Source organism: Lineus longissimus, chromosome 10 (genome assembly GCF_910592395.1).
Source record: "Lineus longissimus chromosome 10, tnLinLong1.2, whole genome shotgun sequence".
In the NCBI taxonomy this organism is placed as follows: Eukaryota; Metazoa; Nemertea; class Pilidiophora; order Heteronemertea; family Lineidae; genus Lineus; species Lineus longissimus.
The window spans coordinates 8,193,235-8,216,894 of record NC_088317.1 but is presented as its reverse complement, the minus strand read 5'-3'; the positions used below and the strand labels follow the sequence as shown (position 1 = coordinate 8,216,894).

The window sequence follows — 23,660 nt, the reverse complement described above, 5'->3', positions numbered from 1 at the left end:
TCGATATCGTTGAGAGTTCATTCATTAGGGGCCTGTTCTCAATTTTCCTTACAACGCCTCTAGCACTGGGCAATTGCCACCATCTTGAAAAGCAGTGCCGCGGATGGCTATCGCATCGCCACTACGCATGAGAACACGATGGCTGCCCTGCGCTGCATTGATAGTTCGTAATAAATTCACATAAAAACACACCAGAAGATCTCCGATTTTATTTACAAAGATCATATTTTGTTATTTATTGATAAAACAAGCCATTTTACCACAGCAGGTGACACATATTAGGCCTGAATAAGACTTTAGAATTTGAAGTGGTGGTGACGATGCCGATATCCAAGATGGCGGAATTATACCAGTGGTCAAATCTCATCTATTTTGGGTAATTGCATCATTATTTCTTTTTGTGATTGGTGATTTGTAAAATTGAGAATGATTGAAAAATCAGTATTTTTTCACCCAAAGGCATGAGTGAACATTTGATAAGTTTATTATGATTTAATTGGTAATTTGGTCGACATTTTGACAATTATATTTAGCAATATTTCGATAAATGCGGACCTGCTTCTTCCTCTTTTCGTAGTGACGGTGTTTCGATAACTCAGGTCAGTTTCACGGCAAAAATAAGTTGTAGTTTTGAAATTCGAATGTGCATTTATTGATGTAACGATAAAGTACATTTCCGAGAATAATTAGTGAAAGTTTCAGTAGGTGTCGATTTTTGTAAAGTAGTGTATAGGCGATGGATTGGCTCAGCCATGTGCTCGTCGTGTCAGCGGGGCGCAAGCCGTCATGGGGGATGTAGGCTACACTACAATGCACGTGATTGATGGTTGAACATTCACTCTCGTTGACAGTGTATTATTGAAATATTTGATTGTGATGATGGTGTATTGTACTAGGCCTTGCATGCTCCCAACGTGTGGCATATTTCACATTGATACTACCAGTATCAATTACAAAAAAATAGATTGTGAGTAACAATAGGCCTACAATACAATCAATGCTACATGTCATGAGGGTGGGAACGGGGAAGGGGGGGGGGGGTAACTGTCTCGACGTCCCGTTAGGAAAAAAGGCTTATCCCGTTTCCCAATATGCAATTTTAGCCGAATCGTGACGCAAAACACGGCTTGTCTCGAATCCCGCTAAAATAAGGGTGTCTATCCCGAATCCCGACAGTTATTTTCGGCCCATCCCAGTGTCCCAAAAATACCCGTTCTCCCCCTCATAAATAGTAGACCATATTGTCACATTGATGTTTTCTTTCATTACAGTTAGACTTCGAGATCTACATTTTCGACAAAGGCCTGGTGTATAAATATTACGTACTTGATGAAGGTAATATTAATTTCTTCAAATTTGAAGCATGACGTTAATGGGGTACCAGCACAACTTCATTGACTGCTACGTGGCGCTGGTGGTATTTAAGGTATTGCATCGCTCATATCACTTGAAAAAAACATTTACCCTAGTTACGACCAAAGCTGTTTAGCAGAGGGCGATACCTCATCAGGAGCGCCACAATCATATCATTGGTGTGAAAGCATTTGTATGAAGTTTTTCAGTTCTCAATGTGTTCAAAACCTTAATTGTGAAATTGTGCACTTCGAATTCAAATTTACGTCACTACGTTAGTTTGACATCCATTGATGTCACGGTAATTTCACTGTTATGCTGTGCTGCTTTCAGGTTTAATGACACGAATGAGTACAAGTACATTACATATTTTCGACGAAGGCCTTCTGTAATTTCATACGCTTCTTACGGTTAGTATTGATTCATAATTTCTAGTAAAAAAGTTAATTTTGAAAGTGAAAAATATGTTACAATACAATAGACCTGCAAATACCATATACGCAAGTTTTGAACAAATATCACACATATTCCCCAGTTGACTTGTGATGATATTGATAATGGTGGTGGTGGTGTTATCATGTACATGGCTTCTAACGTAGTAAATGTTTTCTTTTCAGCAACATTCAATAGATTTATTTACTGTATTATCATTTCGACCAAGGCGAATTCGACACTTCAATTACACAAGGTTAGTAACTTTTGTTCACAAAATCCAAATGGAGGCAAATACAGAACAATCAAACTAAGTCATTCAAGTCAGTTACTGAAGCACAGTGAAAACTGTCGGGAGCAGTGCAACTGATGGCATGTCAAACTTCCAGTGACTGTCCCTGTCCATATATTTCAAGACAGTACAAATCTTGTAATCATTTTGTTTATGCAATGTACGTTATTATGTATCATTTCAGCACAATCAAACTTAGTCATTCCAGTCAGTTACTGAAGCACAGCGAAAACTGTCTGAATTAGTGCTGCTGATGGCATGTAATTACTCTACTACCACTACCAGTGACAGTCAATGTCCATATATTTTCAAGTGTGCGAAATTAGTACTTGTCTACTTCTTAGTGTTATTTGAATGCAATGTATGTTATAAAAATATTTTTTCAACACTATATCAACATTCTCATTCCTGTCAGTTTCTGAAAATCAGCTAAAGCAATCGCTACCAATGCAGCTGATAACAGCAATTCTTTTTGTTCCCAATGCCCATCCATGACAATATATTTCACGCATGTGACAATCATGTAATCATCCTGTTTTTTGTGTTCTATTCATGCAATAAATAAATTCAGTATTTTCAAATCATTGGTGCTACAAAACTATTCTCATTATAGATTATTCATATTTTATAAAATGCTGTCATGTCAAATTTTGTGTCCTATAAATCATTATGAAGTCGGCATTTTATATACAACTTTTGTACTCCTCCTAAATAAACATACAAATCTTGTTTTATGTAAAATTTGTATATGTGACCTGTCACAGCAAAACCAGACGCATGTCGCTCTGAGCTTGGCAGGTTGAGACGGACTGTTTGTTCATTTATCTATTGTCTGCCTTTTGTAAAATATGAGCACATCAATTTCTTCCATTATCTCCTGGTGTCATTTAGGCTCATCTTCTGTGCGACATGTACCTGGTTTTGCTGTGACGGGTCACATATTCTATAGATATACAACACTCTAATGTCACAATGCCTCTCTCACTCGCTTTTATATAGCAAGATGTATGAATAAACATGACACACCAACTATGTACAAAATTGCTAACAAACTGCACCATTTGTCAGTACACCACATGAAATACAGAGATATGTCTTAATTCTAATCTTTCATTAGCGCCACCATTTCTTACCCGAGTGCCTCCTTCATTCATACATCTTGTACTTTAACTCAAGATACCCATCTTTGAATATTTTTAGTATACCAAGGACTACAATGTCAATGTATTGAAGTCATGTTCTTGTAGTGTTATTGGCTTTCTATTATCTTGTCAAAATACCACTTGGTTCTCGCAAAATCTCAATAAAAACAAATGCTATTGCATGTATTGCATATTCTAACAGCTATCCACTGTATCGATTTATCCATCATCTGTACTATTTGTCACAAAAATGTTATATTATGTAAATCATATTTCATTACATAATGCACACTGCCAATTACTGCTGAACCATTCATATGTCATTTAAATAAATAATTTTCAACTTTTTAAAACCGTCTTATAGTACTGTTCTTGTCACTTAGCTGAACCAATTGCTCTATAGCATGAAATTTCCAGAAATGCGCCAGGGACTGAAAAGTGCTGTTTTAACAGAGAGGTGTCCTAAACTGAGAAGTCGAGTTGAATGGAAACAACCAATTTGGAACCAAAAACTACTGTCCTTATTAAAGAGGTTGTCCTCAATAGAAAGGTGTCCACAAAAAGTAGGCCCACTGTATATGAAAGTACAAACCCTGGTACATGTAGTGACATCATCTACTCCTCGATGTGGACACCTGCAAATGCAGCGACAATGTCACATCAGTTATTTAATTCATCGTCCTTTGTGCAGATGGCACCACCCATCAAGCATGTTGGTGACGAATAGTGTCGCAGCATTCCGTCACCGAGCTTACACGAAAATGCACTGTCATTCATTCAGCCATAAGTGTAAGACTGTAGGGTTGTTTCCAACCAAAACATGTTCGAAATGTGTCAAGCATTCGGAACACCCAAAGACTGATTAGAGAAGTCAAAATTGAATGGAAACAACCAATTTGGGACCAAAACCAGTGTCCTTATTGGAAAGGTTGTCTTTAATAGAGAGGTGTCTACTAACGGAGGTTCCACTGTACATAATGTAGGAACCCTGGTTGTGACATTGTCCACTCCTCCAGCTGCACACCACCAAATCCACAACAATGTCACACCAGTTATTTAGTTCATCATGCTTATGGTCATTGTACTTTCATCTTATGTAAAATGTAACTTTTTACACGGTTTCAATAAACGATTTGTAATTTGTAATTTGTAAATTATAAATTTCACTAATAATTTGACGCCGCCAATTCCACTGGTCTTCGAAATACGTAAGCTACACTGTTGACGACTATGACACTCCTCACAAACCACATTGTGAATCAGACGCCGATAGGCTTGTTAAAACTTCGATTTGCGATTGTCGTTCGTCACGAAATAGGTAAATATTCGCACTTATCAAAGAGAAATGTCCATTGATAAATGACCGATTTGTAGATGATACAGTGTAGAACACAGAAACAGGCTACAATGTATTTCATGCATCATATCACGGATTTTCCTTTAGAATGTATGATAGAAATTCAAGTCAATAAGACACTTATTTTATAGGAGAAATAATTTCAACTTGAAGGATTCGCATTTTAGCTGCCGAGGCAGAAGGGTTATTACAACAAGCTGTGAAATTTTCAAAGCCACAGCTTAAAATATGAAGTGGCTGGAGCCCTCGAGTTTTTGTTAAAAAGACCTCTTCAAAGTCAACATTTTGAGTTCTGATGCACACTACACTTCAAACTAAGCCAAAATCTTTGGTTCATCTCAGGATAAGAAGACAAGGGCTACAATGCACAATGCACACACTAGAGCATGTATAAAGATTCCAAACTGTGAATAGGCCACTGTTATCACAACCATACATAACGGGCTACAGATTTTCCCCGAAACAGGGAGTTGTAATATTCCCTGCCCAAACGTATTGAAATATGGCTTACTGGACTTTGAATATTTCACCAAAAAAGTATTCTACGCAACGGTCCCTGGATGACTTTTCCTATTCATAATACACAGCCTGTCCATCCTAGATCGTGGTTACATGGGGAGTAATCGTTGTAAAATTAGGCCAAACGCAAAGGCAGTTAACCCGGGTACCACTATGTTTACGATGCGAACAAGCCTTGTAAGTCATTATCAACATTTTTTTCATTGAACATTTGCGGGTACAGCGTCACAGGGAGCTGCATTGAACGGTAAACAGGTTCACATCATATTCAGACAACGGCTTGTAACGGCCATACAGGAAACGATTCGTATCAAAAACCGACGATCACAACTATTCGCTTGCTGAGAGTATACATTACGCGCATCGTCTGTTTCATGTTTTTTTGCATTACTCGCCCTGGTGCAAAACAAAGAATAATTTTGAAACGAAATTTGATGTGAATTTGTGAACAAAGTTTTAAGCCCAGACCTCAAGCGGTTACGGGTACACACTACATTTATTATCAAATTGCTTATGCATTAAGTGTCAGTCCATGATACCACCATGCAGGATCATGCAAATGGTGGCAAGGTGGGGGGTCAACAGATCTAGTTGTAATTTCTGACACAGACCTGTCCTGGGGTACTATGAAGGCTGGTGGATTGGTTTCGAAAATAACCCCACAGTTTTGGGGTACGGCTGTTAACCATTTCCTACTCATTTTCCTTTTAAAAAAACATGCATTATCCCTCAAAATAGGCTAAGTCTTTTGTCAATTTTCGTGCATCAAACATAATTATCACTAAACACCGCCTATTGAAATTGAAAGTACATGATCTGAGCTACCTTTTCATGCCTTTTGTTTTGCCCCAGGTACATTTTAATGACAGGTACAGTACGTCCCAAAACAATGCAATCTCAAATTTCAGTAAAAAGGCAATTTTAACTCTCCTTTAGCTGCAACACTGCAGTTTTTTAGGTGATGCCACTTCCATGTAAGGAAGTCAGAATGCTGTTTTTTAATTTGCAAAAGAAAAAAATCCGGCCGCCCTTACGGTTTTCCGGTGAGGGGGTCGAGTCGCGCCCTTCTCACTGGTGCCAATTTTTTGCCCATTCCCTCAGATAACTGACGAAATACACATGCTTTCCAAATAAAATTACATTTTTAGATGTTAGTGAACCCCCCTCTCCCTTGCCCCTCCCACACACTCCCTCAAACAACCTAGAGGCCTTTATTACCCCTGTGGAGGCTTAGCGGTCTAGGCGGAAACGAACACCAGCAACGACAACAACAACAACAGTAACAGTTACAATGCATTGTGTACATGCACGTGTACATTGTGTGATAGTCTATTGAAAATGGAACCTGAAAAATCACAGTTGAAATGTGGATTTGCTGTCATATCCAAGGATATCGAGTGTGGTACTGACGCTTCATACCCCAATGACAAGAGTGTGATCCCCTTAAAACAATGTAAGAAGGACGTGCACTCCCATTTGATGCGTTGGATGTCCTCCAGGAAAGCCAGTCAAGTCAAAAGTGAATGCATGCTCATAGCACTTCGTGCTGGCATGTTTGATATGAGTTCTCCAGTTCTGGACACCACAATATGCCCGAACCACCGATACAAGTTGAGTTTATCATGGAATCAGCAAAGGAGATGCCAGCACCCAGTTCATCAACCCTCTAAAACAAGTCGGAAGCCCAGAAAAGATGGTGGTTCAGTTCATCGAGTGATGTCTCGGGAAATATACATCAAGTGGGGAGTTTTTGTCCCAGTTGGCTCAGGTAAGGGATCAGTCTCAAAATCACTGAAGTAGAAAAGAAGCAGTAGGCCTGTAATGATACCCACTCTGACTAAACCTAACTTTGGTGCAAAACCAACTTGAGTGATAACGATTTACCACTTCACTTGTGTTCTTCCTAGAAAGTTGATTGGAGCCTTGGCTTGATGATCAGGAAGTCCCAGTTATGATTCCCTGCCAGTGCCACTGGAGGTGATGCTTCACTGCCGTACAAAATCAGCATGGCCGGTCGCATTATCAAAACAAGTCTATCATCATCATCATGTCCTCACACTATTATATTGCACATCATATTATCATTACCCCCATAATATGGTGCCTTTTCAGCTCTGTGTAAAGGATGTGAGGCTAAACATCGAGTATCTGTGGCAAATGTAGAACCAGAAGTAGAACTAGCACCCATGGCTACAGAGGTGAGTTGAATGAAAAAAAAGGGGAGAAGATTCGGGGCAAGCCAAAGTGAATATTGGTTATTTCTGCCTGCAGCGACTGACTTACATGTAAGAAGGTCACTGATGAGAGAGGAGGGACTAAGCTGAAAACCTTGATGCCATTCTGGCTCCCATCTCCTTGGCAATGAGGGATTCTAAGCCAAACGTGATTCTCCATCAGTATCTTTTTTCAGTCCGCTGTTGCCTCTTCCTCTGTTCAACCAGCCGACGCCTTAGAAAACCCAGCAGACGGGACAGAAGGGCAAATTTGATGGGTAATGTTGTTGCAACAGTATCATAAGGACTGCTGGTCAAGCACTCTTGAGCTGGGAGAGAGAAATGATAAGAGGGTGGAGACAGATTTTCTGAAATGTTGGTCTTTGAGTCATGACTGGGCAGAATTAGCCCAGTGAAAGTTGTCAGCTACACATCAAGAATTCTTGATTTAGAATGAAAGGGTACGACTTTATTGGATGTACATTCATCAGGCTTGACCTGAGATTTTTCACGCCACTGATTGCAAATGCATTGTTCGCATTCTACAATACATCTCTCTTTTTCTAAAGAAAATACATGGTGAATTTCCTAAAACTGTTACATGCTGTGTTTTTGTCTCCCTTGACTAACATAACCTGCAATATGAAGGACATCCAGATTTGATGTTCTAGTATATCTAGCGGATGGTTCATCAGGTAAAATGCGGGGCTTGGTTAAAAAATGATTTTATAGCGATATCTTGGGATAAATTTGAACTTTGGCTTTCAGTAAACAATTGTAAATGCCAAGATAGATTTTTAATGTCAGTATACTTAGTAGCGCTAATGTCAGTTTTGAACAACCAAGCCTGCTACTGGAAAGTGGGACTCTCTCCTGATACTATCCTGCACTTGGGCCTGACATGTAGTACCGTAAATGAGGTGTTACTAGTATTGGTCCCTCCCTAGTAGTGGTTAGTAGTGGTTTGGCTATTGTCTGCAAAATAGCCTTTTTTCTATGTATCATTATATTAGCTTGTAAATAAATCACCCATTTGTAAAAAAAAGTGTCCCTGCTTCTTAGGTGGCAGCACTGTCCTCTGCAGACAGGTACAAGTGTAGCATGTGGAAAGTTGTGATCTCTCCTAGGGACTGGACAGTACCGTAACTCAGTTCATGAAAAACTTCTCCATTCCAGTACATGTGTATGTACAATTTAGCCAATGCTAGAGCAACTCCAGGAGAACATTTCACCGCCAACCAAGGAGCTAAAAACTTCCAATAGCAGTACTCTGACGGTGCAGCCAACTGCAGGGTTGTCCTCATCAAACAGTAATTACAGTAGGAACTGCACCTTTGGTCAATTGGCTCCTTAGCAATGGAAGGTGTTACTAGTATGTGAAATGAGCACTTCTGCAAGGTTCTTAGGAACAGGATGATCCCTGCATGGGTTGATAAAGATGTACTAGTAGGTCATACCACATGCCCTTCAGGTGCCTTAGCCATGGGGGGGGGGTCCAACCCTTACAACATGCTCTGGCAACATGACACAGGCTAATGAATGGGTCAACATTAGCATCCTCACCAACAGGGGGGTTTCTTTAGGTTTTCGGACTGTAAGAAGGCCTACATGTAGCTTATTCAATTACGTTGCCATCAGGTAGGCCAAGGCCGAAATGTTATTTGAAATTCAAATCAGCATTTCAGGACCTATGGGGCCCAATTCCCCAAAGGGCTTTCATCAAGGGCAAATTTGTAGTGATGAGCTTGTTCTTTTTTTGGGGGGGGGGGGGAAATGCAAGTGGAGTTATTTACCGGTAGGCCTACTTAAAATAGGTTAGTAGGCCTAGGCATGGGGGGGGGGGGGGGGGTGATCATGGTGGTTGACAGTAACTACTAATCCTCATGGCCAGCACCAAGCATAAATTATGTGTTCATTATGCATTTATTTTATAATTCATCAAGTGTACGCAAGGTGGCAGCACTAGCCAATGAGTGTCATTTTGGTGGAAAATAGCACTTTTTCCTTGGTTTATCCTGGGAAAACAGTAAAAGCGGCCGGAAATTTTATTTCTGATTTTGAAAGTAGGTATCATTACCTTTATCATGTGCAAGCCACAGCATTCAAAGACCTGCAGTGTTGGAGATATGAGCGTCGATAGAGAGCTCTTCCTAAGCACTGCCCCTAGGTACGTGTATGCATAATTACTAGGCCTAGCACGACCAAAGTATGAAGTGTTACTCAATGACCTGTTGCAGAATGGTAGATCTCATCAAATACTTCCATCATACAAAGGGGGAAAATCCAGCTATTTTTTTTAGTCTCTGCAGGAGTGCCCAACATTGACCCAAAAATACACAAAAAATAGGGGAAAAAAAGCTAAAACAAGCCCCCTAACTAGGCCTGCCCCTAACTCGGTTGCTAGTGATTTTTGAGAGTCATCAATTGCTGTGTAATGATGTCTTAGTGGAAGGATCTTGCATACCTAATCTCGTTAAAAACGGTTGACCCCCACCTTGCCACCCTCTGCATGGTGGCATCATGGACTGACACTTAAAAAGTTGAATTGGTCAACTTTAGCGCCCCATAGATTTTTCCCAGACGTGCCAATGAAAATCAATTTCCGGCAGATAATACAGCCCGGGGTAAGATCTTCAAACCATAGAAATGTTGTTGTGGGCTGACCGTGATAATTACCAGGTTGGGGGGGGGGGGTATGAAGTTTTGAGGGTCATTTTCGACCATTTGTGACCGGTGAATCGACTTTTCAGCCAACGAGGGGTTAATTTGGCCATTGGGACCACAAAACTTAGGCTCCTAAACTGAAACATCGTCATCGTTTTCTTCTAATGGAAAGGAAATTCATGATTTTGATTTTTAAAAACACGTATTCATAATGGAAAACACATCCATACTGGTGACTGACACCATGTATCGAACTTGACGTACCGGGTAAAACATAATGGTCGCTCCCCCATTTCGCTCGTTTCGTTTCGTTGCGCGAAGTCCAGTAAGCCTTGAAATATTGCTGGTCTTGTATGCTAGAAATTCATGCCAATATTAAAATACTTATTTTCTCAAAGAAATAATTTCAACTCGAAGAATTCCCATTAGCTGCCGAGGCAGAAGGGTTATTACAACAAGCTGTGAAATTTTCAAAGCCACAGCTTAAAATATGAAGTGGCTGGAGCCCTCGAGTTTTTGTTAAAAAGACCTCTTCAAAGTCAACATTTTGAGTTCTGGAGCCCTCGAGTTTTTGTAAAAAAAACCTCTTCAAAGTCAACATTTTGAGTTCTGATGCACACCAAACTTCAAACTGAACCAAATTTATTACTGATCTCAGTAGAAGAAGACAAGGAATTCAAGGCGCAAAGCACACACTAGCGCATGTAATAAGGTTTCAACCTGTGAATAGGCCTCTGTTATCACAACCAGTTATATAACTGGCTATGGAATAACTTCCTTACTACAAAACAGCTATTATAAACCAGCTCATTATAGTCAAAAGCGAGGCGGTGTTCTCTATACAAAAAGTTGTGCTTATAGTACCCAATTAGCTGTTGCCATGACTGCACATACCTCCTGGTTGCACCCCCGCTTGACGAGGTTGTACCATAGTGCCGTGCCACCTAGCTGGCAATGGCTAAACTAGGCCTAATTGATGATTCAACTTACTGTCTGCTTTATAAATAAATCCCAGGAAAATGCTACTGCTAGTGCTATAATAGAGAAGACAATGCGTACCATACTGACAACTCATTTGATGACGAATGCAAGTGGCTTGATTAGGGCACTATTGGCACTATTAGGTGAATCTTGAATGATCAGGTGAATCCTCACACCAGGTGAATCTCGGTCCCTTATAAGTGAATAAAAACATTGGGTGAATCCTGACTAAAGATGTTTTTTAGATGAATGAATCCTGACCTAATCTAAAAAGAAATGGTGTGAATCAATGATGAATCCTGACCTAATTTTACATGTTTTGTTGTGAATCAAAGGTGAATCTTGACCCAATAATTTTGCTGCAAAAGTGAATAGAGGGTGAACGCTTGAGGGGGGTGGGGTCAAGATACTTTTTGACGGGTGCATTAGGCTATTAGGCAAACATTAAAGGGAAGTGCCCGGGAAAAAAGGTGAGTTTTGCACGGCCCGGTCAAAACTTTAGGCGGAAATAAGGTTTCATTGATAAATATAAGGTGTTTCAAGGCCCCCAAATCACTTGTAAGGTTCAATAGATACTGGCCTTTTATTGGTGTACCGTTTGCCTATCATTTACATACTCTCATCTTGAAAAATATGACAATATTTACGATCACGTTATTGATTTTTGCAACATTTTCGGTAACGCGCCCCTTGTGGATCTGTAAGGTACCATTCGAATGCTTGAAAAATGCCTCGTCTCGTCGATTCGCTCGTGGATAAACGCATCAGGTTGACTGCAGCAACTTTTAATTGTTGGAGACAGAGAAGGAAGGAATATGATTATATGTTTGATGAAGACTTTGCAAATTTTCTTCTTGGGACTCTTGAAGGTCTGCCTCTGCCAAATATCCCGATGGCCCAGAATCCACCGGCGACTCTATATCCATACTACTATTCTCTCCCTTTTCCATTTTCTCCTCTCTCCAACTCACTACTATCGCTATTGACTGCGTAACATACACTAACGTTCTTTCGCTATCATTGCTAACTTCATTTACTAGAACACTGGCCTCTTTGTAGCCGATTATGTAACCCATAGTGGAAACACCTGACAGCGCCGCCCGGCATGATCCACGTGCTACTGGCATATTTAAAACTCGTAGTAAATAAGGTTGTAAAAATATGCAAATGAGATGCCGTATATGGAAACCATGACGTCACTAAGCAGTTCTTATTTCTGCTACGGGTGGCGCTGTTGCTTGCTTCTGGAGGCGCTATTCAACTTCTTTAAAGGGAACTGAAACCGCCAAGCCAGATCGAATGACCTCGTTTTCATTTCGCGCGTATTGGGTGATCAGAACCAGGCATGAATGAAACATGGCGCCTAGCTGTCAATCATTGAGTGACGTCACTACTATGGAATTTACTACGATAACTCATGAATGAAAGATCGCATGACTCACGTGATTCTCACATGATTCTCAATAATAACAAATTGAACTGCGCATGCTCGGGCACTGGGGGCGGAGCTACAAATCTGAACTCGAATACGAAGTTGGAAGTTTGACTTTCTCGGGCGGTGAAAATCGAAAAGTTGAATAAATCGCTCGGCGGTTACAGTTCCCTTTAAGCCAGGAAGAGCTTCAAAGGCATCATTACATAATTACAAGTGCTGATTGACAGGGTTAATCTAATCGAAGATAACAGAATTAATAAACCCAAACAGGACACTATCAGACTCCCCTTGTTCATGTTGTTGATTTAGGTTTATTAAAGACACCAGCCTATTTGACTTTTCAAACAGGTGTTGTTAGGCCAAACCATTAAAGGATTTTCTCAGCAAAAAAAACTGTTGTACAGTCCTGGTCACAAAAGATATCCTTATTGATTCACGTGATGTAGGCCCTACGTACTACATCCGTGCGAACTGCACTTTAAATAGTGTGCAAGTGGATACACTTTTTTTGTGTGTGTTTAACCGCAACCTGTGTGCAACTGGCGGTTGGTCTGTCGGGTAGTCTGTGCACGATACCGAATTGGTTCCCTCCGTCACCGTCAATACCGCCATTTTTATAATTTACAAATGTATTGTCATTAGACCAGCCGATAGATTACCATATTATGACGTGCCAGGAGATTCCACAAAACAATCCTTGACATATGAGGTTTTTTTCCGTCCATAAATGATCTGGCACTGCAGGGGACAGCAACATTTCTGAGTTTATGACATAAGGATGACATAACAGGGATTAACAAAATGGGGGTAGCTACCAACGCTACTTGTATTTCGCAATGCATGTTGGGTACCGATTCGGAATGGTACCTCATTGTTTCTGAGCATGCGCGGTGAGTTCGTTTGGGGTTTCTGGCAATGTACGCGTCGAGGGGATCGCGATAGGACACAAGACGTACTAAGATTGGGGTCAATAGATCTGTCTCATAATTGAACGAACGAAAACTTAAGTGTACCGTGCACCTCGATTAGTTTGTTACCTTCGCTTTGATTGGCGAATGAGGACCTAACGATACGTATTGCCACCATACGGCGCTACCGTTTCCGTTCCTCGACTAAATAAGTGTCATGTCCGGTCAGCGTTGCATATTAAGCTCCGCCCATGGTTTCTGATTGGTCAATCTAGTCTGTTAACGTCTTTGAATCGGTTTCTTCATCGTTTTGGTCGGTACAACGCGATGCATTATACTCAATCGTTTTGTCAATGGGCATAATAATTTGAGCCCGATAAAAATGTAAAGCATTGTGTGATCAAGTTGGGAAGCTAGGCCTATTGAAGGTCAAGAAGTTGAAAATGGAAGAATAACGACAATTCAAACCTTTTGGAGGTACATTTTGTAACTTCAGTGTAATGTTGAAGCAACTTTTAGAATGGAAAATATATGATACGGTATACGCCTATGTCGTGAAGGTGGATAATATTTTATTTGAATATGAGTAATGTTCAACTTACATGGATGTATCTAATGTTGTTCCTGTTGTCAATGATAACTTGAGTACTCAAACAGTATCGATGAACATGTTCACTGTAGAATAAATGACTGTCGAGTTCTGGCATCTCGATTGTGTGGACAGTACCGTCAATTGCCATTCGTTGTCGGTAGGCCATGAAATACCGTCTTGGAAGTAATCCCACAGAACCTTGGACATATCCATCAATTCTCTACTCGCAGACTGTCTGTTTATGTCGAAAAGTGCCAAAACTTCAACAATATCCGGGTACTTTTTCACCCAGTAGAAAAAGAGGAGCAACCTGTTCTCAATCGTAAGTGTATACGGCCGTCCCGCTCCTGGATCAACCCGTGGACGGAGGTCTTCGACGATATTATCGAAAGATTGTACGGTCTCGCCTGTCATGTGCCAGAAATCCATCTCGTGGTTCCGCAGCCTCCTATATGCATCTTGTCCGACGTATGGATGATTCACTTGAGTTGTGAGGATCTCATCCAGCCTTGGCAGAACTGGTGGCGGACGAACCTCTTGAACACGCATGTCCATAACTACCGCAGGTAGAAGCGGGGGTAGCAAAGGCGGAGGCAACACAAGAGGCAAAAAATTCAGTCTTTCCATTGTCACTTGTAAAACTGGTGTCGTCCAAACAGATAGTGAAAGACGCACGCGTTGATTCCAACAGCCCGGTGTAACATCTGTGGTTGTTTCCCCTGTGTCAGTGTTTCCAAACAATAGGTAGCGTTCCCAAACAATGAGGGGAAACACTCAAAAATAGAAACACTCAAAAACATTACACCGGCATTAAGTTCAATATACATGTAGGCCTAAAATCGCGTTTAAATGTTTGATATAAGCCTATAATCTCTTCTTCATTCAAGCTGACAAGGCCCTCCTCCATGGGCGAGACATGGATTATTTCACCATTGAAGCCAAAACGTCCATTGATGTCTAGGCCAACCTCCTATTGAAATACGTTACGTTCATTATACTAATGAGGTACAAAAACCACTACCTGGGGCCAATAGGAAATCGCCTCTCATTCTTTGATGGACGAATTTTCGTACTTAGGTTCGTTCAATTATGAGACAGATCTAATGCCCCCTTTAATATTCATCACGTTTAAAAATCATCACGTTTTTAACGTTAAGTTGAGAGGGCATGAGGATTGTATTCAACGGCCGGTGGTCGAGAGCTTGTCACCTACATGGCTTCATGATGATTATTATGATTATATAAAACATTTTTGTCAAGTAAAAAAGGAGTAGTCTGCAGTCTGCAGTCTGCAGTCTGCATTTGTCACGTGACCAATCTGTAGCTAGCTTTTATATCACCATGTGAATCCGTTACAGCAATTATATATAAATTGTATTGTATTGTATTATATTGTATGGATATCATGCTGCAGGAGACCAATTAAACTTCGTCTAACCATAATTGATGTTCTTGTCTCCTCTTCTACAGAGTCTCGTTATAATAATACGCCCATATCCAGCATCTGAGGATAACAAACGCATTATAGATGCAGAGATGTCTAAATTGGTCAAATTAGGTGTTTTGAAAAGGGTCACACATCGTATACTTCGTCATTTTTTTCTCATCGCCAAAAAGGGTACAACTGAACGTCGTCTTGTAGCAGATCTCAGATATTTGAACTCTAGGATCAAGAAGATTAACCATCCATTTCCATTGTTGACAGAGAGTATATCTCGAATAGGGATATCGGGTTGTAAATTTGTGTGCAAAGTGTGCTTAACATCAAGAGCGCATTTTATTCTTTGTCTTTGAGTGAAAAAGTACGGAGATTCATATGGGCAGTAAACTACCTTTCAATGTATCTTCCAAAATTGCAGGAATATCTCAAACCCCTCCTTGAGCTTACCAAGAAAAGCAGAGTTTTTCATTGGAAAGACGAACACCAACGTGCATTTGACAAAGTCAAGGTCATGCTAATGTCGCCAGCTCTCTTGCATGCCCCAAGCCGACATGGGCGATTTGTGATTTATTCAGACACATCTAGAATCGGTACAGGTAGCCATTTGATGTAAATTGTTGATGGCAAGGAGAGATTGATTGCCTATCATTCGATACGTTTGCCCAAAGCAGCACAAGGGTATTCAGTAAGCGAGCTTGAATTGTTTGGTATTTTAATTAACATTAAAGCGTTTGATCATGTTCTTCGCTCTCATGATTTTGATGCATTTGTGGATCATTCTTCATTAGTGCAAATCGTAAAGTCAAAGTCAGCACCAAGCACTCCACGGTTACAGAAACTTCTCGAACATTTGTCAATGTGTTCCTTCAAATTAGGTTATCGTAAGGGTAGTGAAATGGAACTAAGTGATTTTCTATCGAGGAGTCAACGTGATGATGACGAAGTGTTCGATCAAATCTTGCCTGTTGCATTGACCGCTGAAATACTACCAGCGTTTGATATGGCCGACGATGGCTTGTTTCCCGCGCAGAGAAGCGAGCGCATAGTAACACGTGGGTATGCCAAGCAGATGGGAATTGTTCCCGTCCCCCTCTTCAAGCCATAGGAGAAGTCAACGCCGCCTGTCCAACAGCGAACCCGAACACGTGCGAAGAGCACAAAACAGCCCGTCATGCAACCAGTCAGAGCGGAGCCGGCACCAACAGCTCCCTTACCAGTGCCACCCATTCAGCCAACCAGCCTTCGACTTGCAGCAGCAGCCAAAGCCCGCATTGAACAAACTCCTCCTACTCAGAGCACACAGCCTGAACCACGACTTGTTGATAAGAGAACTGTCAGATCAAATCCTATAGTACCACCCACAAGACATCCGCAGACGCCAGAGGAAGAGCACCAGGCACCATCAGCTGACCAGATACGCCCAGCCGCACCTTTGATAACATACATCGATGCTGTTGTAGCCAAACACATTCCAAAGCAGTATGAGCTTGATCGTGTGTTAGAGATTATCAAGAGGAATGTTATAAGGGATTATAGTCTCCCAATTGAGGTTAATTCTCTGCGCATGGCTCAACAGGCTTCTCCAGCATTTAAAGGTGTGTACGATTACATAGCGCACAACATTTTGCCAAGCGATAAGCGTGCCGCTCGGTCTATTATGCTGAAGTCGGAACAGTTCTTACTCGTGAATGATGTGTTGTTTAGATTGTTTTTCCATACCAACGATGACCATTTCAGTTTTCAGTTAGCTATTCCTGAGCAGTACATCGACACAATCATAAGCAGATATCACGACGGACTGCTTAGTTCCCACACGGGTACGGTGAAAACCTATCTGACGCTCCATAAAAATTTCTATTTCTGCGACAACATGTTCGAGCGTATAGCGAGCTATATCAAAGGTTGTTCACGGTGTCAGCAGATAAAAGGTAAAACCGATAATTCGCGACCATTTCACCCACGCATACCATATCGTTACTGTCCATTCGAAACGATAAGTCTCGATTTCAAATCGATGCCTACTTCAGTCCCTGGTTTCAAGCACGTGATGATCACTAGTTGTGCTGTGACACGTTACATAATTTGTACGCCTCTTAAGTCCTTCCAGGCTGAGACAATTTGCGAAGCTTTTCTCCAAAAGGTTGTAACAATGTTTGGTATCCCGTCTGTAGTTGTGACAGACGCAGCGACTTCGCTCACAGGGAAACTGTTCTCTCTTCTTTGCTCATCACTCGGTATCGATCAACGTTGCATAAGTGTTGAAAATCATGGTTCTATGATGGTTGAACGTCATATGCGTACGGAAGGAGACATGATCCAGTCTAACTTAGGCCCGTATGGTAATGATTGGATACGTTATGTCTCTGTAGCACAATTCAGCTACAACTCATTCTCTTCGCCCCACCTTGGAGGACATTCACCACATTACTTGTTCTTTCTTCGTGATCTGCCAGATATCAGTGGCATTAGGTTCAAGGTTGATTTAGGTTTGTCGCATTCCTACAAAGAGTACGTCGACAGTCTGAAGGAGAGGTTCAAACACATTGCAAAGACCATGCTTGAATTACAGCATCAACAGACAGCGCAAAACGTGAATATAAGCGACAGGTTGGACAGGTGTCCATTGTATGCAGTTGGTCAACTAGTCTACTTACATAAACCTAGCAGCGCAAGTACACAAGTTGCATCTCGTAAATTCAAGACAGTATGGTGTGGTCCATTTGCAATTCATCAAGTGTTAGATCGAACGCATTATGTGCTTTGCACCCTGGATGGTAAAGTATTGCAGGATGTACATGTATTTGTGTACAATCGTCTAAAACCAGCATTCATCCATACAGATTCAGATCGTCAAAACATCACTAATCTGCAGAAACTTCGCCAAGCACATGATAAAGCTGACAACCAGAAAGCGCAACGTTCGGATGAACAGACAGTCCACCACACGGATGAGTGTGGCACAGAAATTGGCGAGACAACAGATGAATGGACCATGTTCGCATCAAAATGCGACCCCATCGATTTGACCGCGCAAGTAGCATCTGCCGCCGAAAACAATGGCTTTGCCGCTCCGAAAGTTATTTCTGCACATCAGCAAAATGTTCTTCTACAAGCACTAGGGCTGAAAGGGTGGATGTCGTCCTGGGTGCCGACAAATGGTACCCAGGTTCGAGATCGACTGGACAATAAGCACCCTGGGTGCCATTACACTAGACAAACAGCACCCAGCTTCTTTTTGCCTGGCTTACGGATCTTAGGGACGAGGACGTTTCTTGCAATCTCGCGCAGTGGTACTTGCGGCATTAGCAGTGTGCGAAATAAAAAGAACAGATAAACAGAAAATAACGCGTTTAGGCCTATAGGTTTTTGAAAGCACATTTCGGATGATTTATTCAGAAAAGATATGTAGGAGGGATATATTCAGAGAATGAAAAATTGTGAAAAATTGTGATGACAAAATGAATGGATTTGCTGCGTATTTTTCTTGACAATCAGTCGATATGTACACATGGGCATAGGGCTAGGGAGCGTTTGTCAACCTCCTCCAGGAACCAATGAAAATCCGTTATTATAATGAGGTAAACAATGACACGTGCTAGTCTTGTATACTATGTTGATATATACTATACAGCCGGCAGGGCTGGACTATCAAGGACAACAGGGCAATTGGAGGACACTATGTTGTTTGGAGGACCAGCTAAACTTGCTTTTTATGTTGTTTTTTTTTGCTCAGCCCCCCCCCCCCCATTGTTCCAAATCCGAACACAACATCGATCAGTAGAGCCTACACACAGAGCACCGAGTGCAGTGTGACACACATATGGATGGACATGATACATGATACGTGTCGGGATGATGGTAGGCCTAGTGCTGTTGCTGGTGTTGTAGAGTCAGTGTTTTCGTTATTTATAGTATTCGCTATTCAAGAAACTGATGATTATCGTTTCATTTTAATCACAGATACTTTAAAATTAAGCAAATATGTTTTAAAATTATGTTGACTCTTCGGGTCTCCCTCCTAACAATTTGCTGTCAAGTCTGATAATGCCTAGAAGTGGGTCTCTCGTGTTGCATAATGGGCAGTCATATCGTTAAGTCTTAAACTGATCACGGGCGGGGGATTAACCTTTGCTTGTTGTGAAACAACATTGCGTGATTTTGTAAGCCGTACCTTACGGTACATGGAGATGGTCCAAGGGTCCAAGGACGTCGTGGTCACGTTGTCATCACAAAAACAATGCTTTTGAACAACCTTGCGTAAATGTTATGCAAGATTGTTCATGATTGTCAAGAAAGGCACCCATCACGCGTCATTCCATCTCTAATTTTAGAAACAAAATCAAGTAAGGTTGTCACTTTGATCACTTTATCTCACAAACTTTTATAAATTATTCCATAACTTTCGTCACCTGTTTTTATCCGTAAATCCCAAAAAAGTGAGGTAACCGGACTAAGGTCCATCAAAATTTACCTTAAAAAGAGAGACCTGCTCCTTTGCAGATCAGACCACACATTGATCAATCTAGGTAAGGTTTCAATATACTCCAATTTTATTCCATTTCTGCTTTTTCGGACTTGATTTAATTTCTGACTTGTGTCTTGTTGAAGTGATGCTGTTACCCCTTTCCATCAGGACCCAGACATCAAGGTCTCCCTTTGGCGAGGTCCAGGCTACTATATCATGATAGCAGATAGCGTAGTTTTAATCAGATCTTCCACTGCGCTGCTCCAAAAATTCACAAACTTTTTTCCCACCCTATCTAGGCGGCCTTTTTGTTTGTTTGTTTGTTAGTATGGCATATGTTTAGTGTTCATATTCAAATGGAAACGCTGGCATCTCGGATTAACTTGTATAGTGACGATACTATCTTCGTGGCTCCGACTCAGCAAGTTCTTAACAATCTAAGGAATCACTTCCTGAGACGGCTCACCTCTGGGACAACAGGTAGGACACACCTTTCTACTTTAGTTACTACTAGACGCACTACTTGCCTACCTGCTCCACGCCAGGTATTCCACCACGATCCACTTGAGGCATCATCCCTGCGTTTGCAACACTGATACTCCAAGCTGCTACTCCACGCCTGAAGGGCCTATGCATAATCTTTCTACCCACGTTTCAGGTCACCGTTTTTATCTAATCACCTTGTCTTATCTGTGTATGCATGTATTTATGTATTTGTCCTATCCCATATCTCGTCATTGCGTACGACTTTCTGTTATTGTTTTTTATTAAGTTATGAACTTGCGCTCGGGACGCCACGTCACTCCAGTTCCAGTTACCCCTCTTGGTCTTGGCCCCAATAGTTTTTCAGAAGACTCGACCCTCCAACCACCTCCGGATACCTTCAACCTCCTGGAAGTAACGGTTCTTACCAACCCCATACTTTCTAAACCTTACATTCATACTTCGACGGAGCAGGAAATGGCTCGTAGTAGTCCATGGGGGGTCCAGTGGGGGCCACAACCCTTTCTTCCTCCCTAATTCAAGGGACAGTTCACCTGAACGTCATGCCCACAAGCCCTGGGTCCGCTTTGCAGATGAACGACAAGGAGTCTCCGGATATACTGTCTTCTCCCACTTAACCGAGCGCGGCTGAATCGTAAAATGACTAAGTCCAAATGAATAGGCCGATTTTACTGGTGGCAGGCGAACATTAGAAAGAACAGCCACAGCTGATAATTGACTCCCTTTTCGTGGGCAATGCCAATGCCTTCCACGTAAGTGGATAAAAGACATGAACATTGACATGGGGTAGTCCTGTACTGAATGAATGAATACAATACGACTAGCGTCCTCGTTGTATGCCTATAGTGTTTGTTGACCAGAAATTTCTAATCTAGTGTCTATGATAAAGCCAGCTTCATGGGTCAGCAGAATGTCCCAATAAAGAAGTCTTGCTGTCAACGAATGAATTAAAGAACAGATTTACTTATTAATTTACCAATCAATTTTATTATCCAAACTGGATTTACACGTCATAATCAATAACATTATCATCCTCTTCTCCTTCCGAAAACTCAATCCCCTCAACAAACTGCTAAAGCTCAACATTTACCATCTCTACCCCCTCCCCCAACTTCGTCATCGTCCTCAGGAACTAGGCCACTGGCTCTCCAACCCTTCATAATCGTCTGTTGTGTGACCCTTTCCCAGCCTAGACTGATCATCCTGACCACATCCCGCCTGGTGATCCGTTCACAATGTCCTTGATCATCGGTGTGGCCGATTTTCCACACTTTCCAAATGGTGACACTTGAAGCTCCTGTTTACGATTAAGTCCAAGGGCTGCAACAGCGAAGTACATCGTCCTGGGATAAAAGTGTCTGTCCCATTCTCTGCGGTGATTGCGTCACGAAATTGCTGATTTCGATGCGCCCGATACCTGTCTAAAAGTAACAGGAACGTGGCCCCTGCTACAAATGGCACAATCAGGGCCTGCAACCACTCGATTAGCGATTGGTGTCGTGCCCAACCCTGTGTACTACCAGTTACCTGGAAAAGCAAACAACAAGTATGAACATTTACATTACTTTTCTGAACAGTCAGACACGCACAATGTTTTGGTTGCATCCATGATAAACCTACAACAATCTTAGTCAAAGAAGTTCTGATTTTCCTAAAAAAAACTACCATTAACTAGAATGTCTGAACGTCAATGACAGCACTGATGACGTCAGGTACATGTCCTGTACTACAACCACGGACTTGTATTCTATGCCAATACTCACTCGCACATTGTCTGGAGCATCCGCCTGAAGCTGCCGAATGACGTCACCATCTGGTGTCAAGCCTCTGAAGTTGAGCTCGGCTCGTCCTTTTCGTCCGTCTGTCGTAACTACTAGAGTCACCGTGCATCCAAGTTTCGGGTTGCCTTGGGATGATCTTATGTCAACATTCTGGGATCCAGTCGCTTCCATTGTTGATCTTGGCACCATATCAAACAACACGAACGTCTCATTCATGTTCATGATGACATCAAAATCAGCGTCACTGATGAGGTCTGCAACATCTCCCCGGTAGTCGGCAACTAAAGCCTGGGCGTTGTCAGGTAACTCCCTTGAATCGTTGGTCTTCCTTCGATAGCTGATTTGTTTCCTGAAATGGAATTTGCATATTGTTAAAATTCACCCAATACAATCCATATGTTAAGGCCGATCCACCCAACAGCGGAATAAAGCTCACCTTTCCATAAAGTTGCTAAGCCAATGTGCAGATGCATGGAAAAGGGATAGCAGGGGTCTCTGTTCTTGTCTTTCGGCCTTCGTTTCGTTCGGAAGCTCTGCCCACCATTGCCGAAATTCTCTTCCAGCTTGCCCTTTAATATCCTCACCGGAAACAGGGAAACCAAGTCTTCGGCGCTCAAGGAACCAGGTGTTCAAATTGTTTTCCATTTCGGGCCACTGTGCTGAAATAAAAAAGCTAACACGTTTAACATCTTTGGAAATATTGATTGGTGATGACCACTGGTATGAACGAAATGTTAGTCCTAAGAATAAAGGTCCCTGGAACAATAATACTGATTGTTAAAGGCATGGTCAGGGTCAGTCGCTTTGATGTATCATGCGACTTATTCTTCCGTCCATGACACAGAAGCGGACTTATTCCAGTCAGTATAGGCCAACAAAGAAGGAAATTCATTTAGCGAGGAATAGAATGCTTGAAGAAAAACTACCTTGTGGATCAGTTCCGTGTTGCCGTTGTCTCCTCCGTCTTCTATGGTCTTCTATGGTCTCGGTACAGCTTGGTTAGCATCATCTACATCATCATCATCAGTAGTGGTATCAGGGTCAGGGCTGTCAACATCATCTCCATACTCCATTCCATACGTTAAGATCATCATGGTGCCTGCTTGGCCTACCCACAAACTCCATCGGATTGCGTGCATCTTACCAGAAGAACGTGGTCAAAGTAAAAGCAAGATGGCAGAAAACAATTGTGACATTTGACACGAAAGTTCCCTTTATTGGATTTTCCCCTCAAGAAAACGATTCCATAATCGATTAGATAAAATGAATTCATTTAAAAGACTCTGGATCGGTCAACCATATACATGGACTTGTAATAGACTTACGTAACTTCAATAATCATCACCCTGACTACAGGGATTACTGGCCCTGGCCGCGACAAGGCGTTATTGAATTGACAACATTTACAAGGTTGTCTTCCTATATCTATTGATCACTATAATTGGCTGTCATATTGAATGTTTGCAGCCCACCCGTAAAATACTACAGACTGCCATGTTTCTGGACTCAGTCATTTTCGAGCCATTTTCCTGGCGCTCGGTTAAGTGGGAGAAGACAGTATGCCCGATCCCGTCAGGACCA

The 23,660-nt window shown here is 41.7% G+C and overlaps 1 long non-coding RNA gene across 3 annotated transcripts in view; it reads left to right on the top strand.

Moving 5' to 3' along the window:
- The first annotated feature begins 499 nt into the window (after positions 1–499).
- The window catches only part of LOC135494600 (uncharacterized), a 439,372-nt gene continuing 416,211 nt past the window's right edge, over positions 500–23,660 (top strand). For 2 of the 3 annotated variants that reach the window (XR_010448406.1, XR_010448409.1), the window contains exons 1-2: positions 500–1,335; positions 1,687–1,763. This is a non-coding gene — a long non-coding RNA (uncharacterized LOC135494600). The remainder of the gene's footprint in view (positions 1,336–1,686; positions 1,764–23,660) is intronic. The other variant, XR_010448407.1, reaches the window with a different exon arrangement.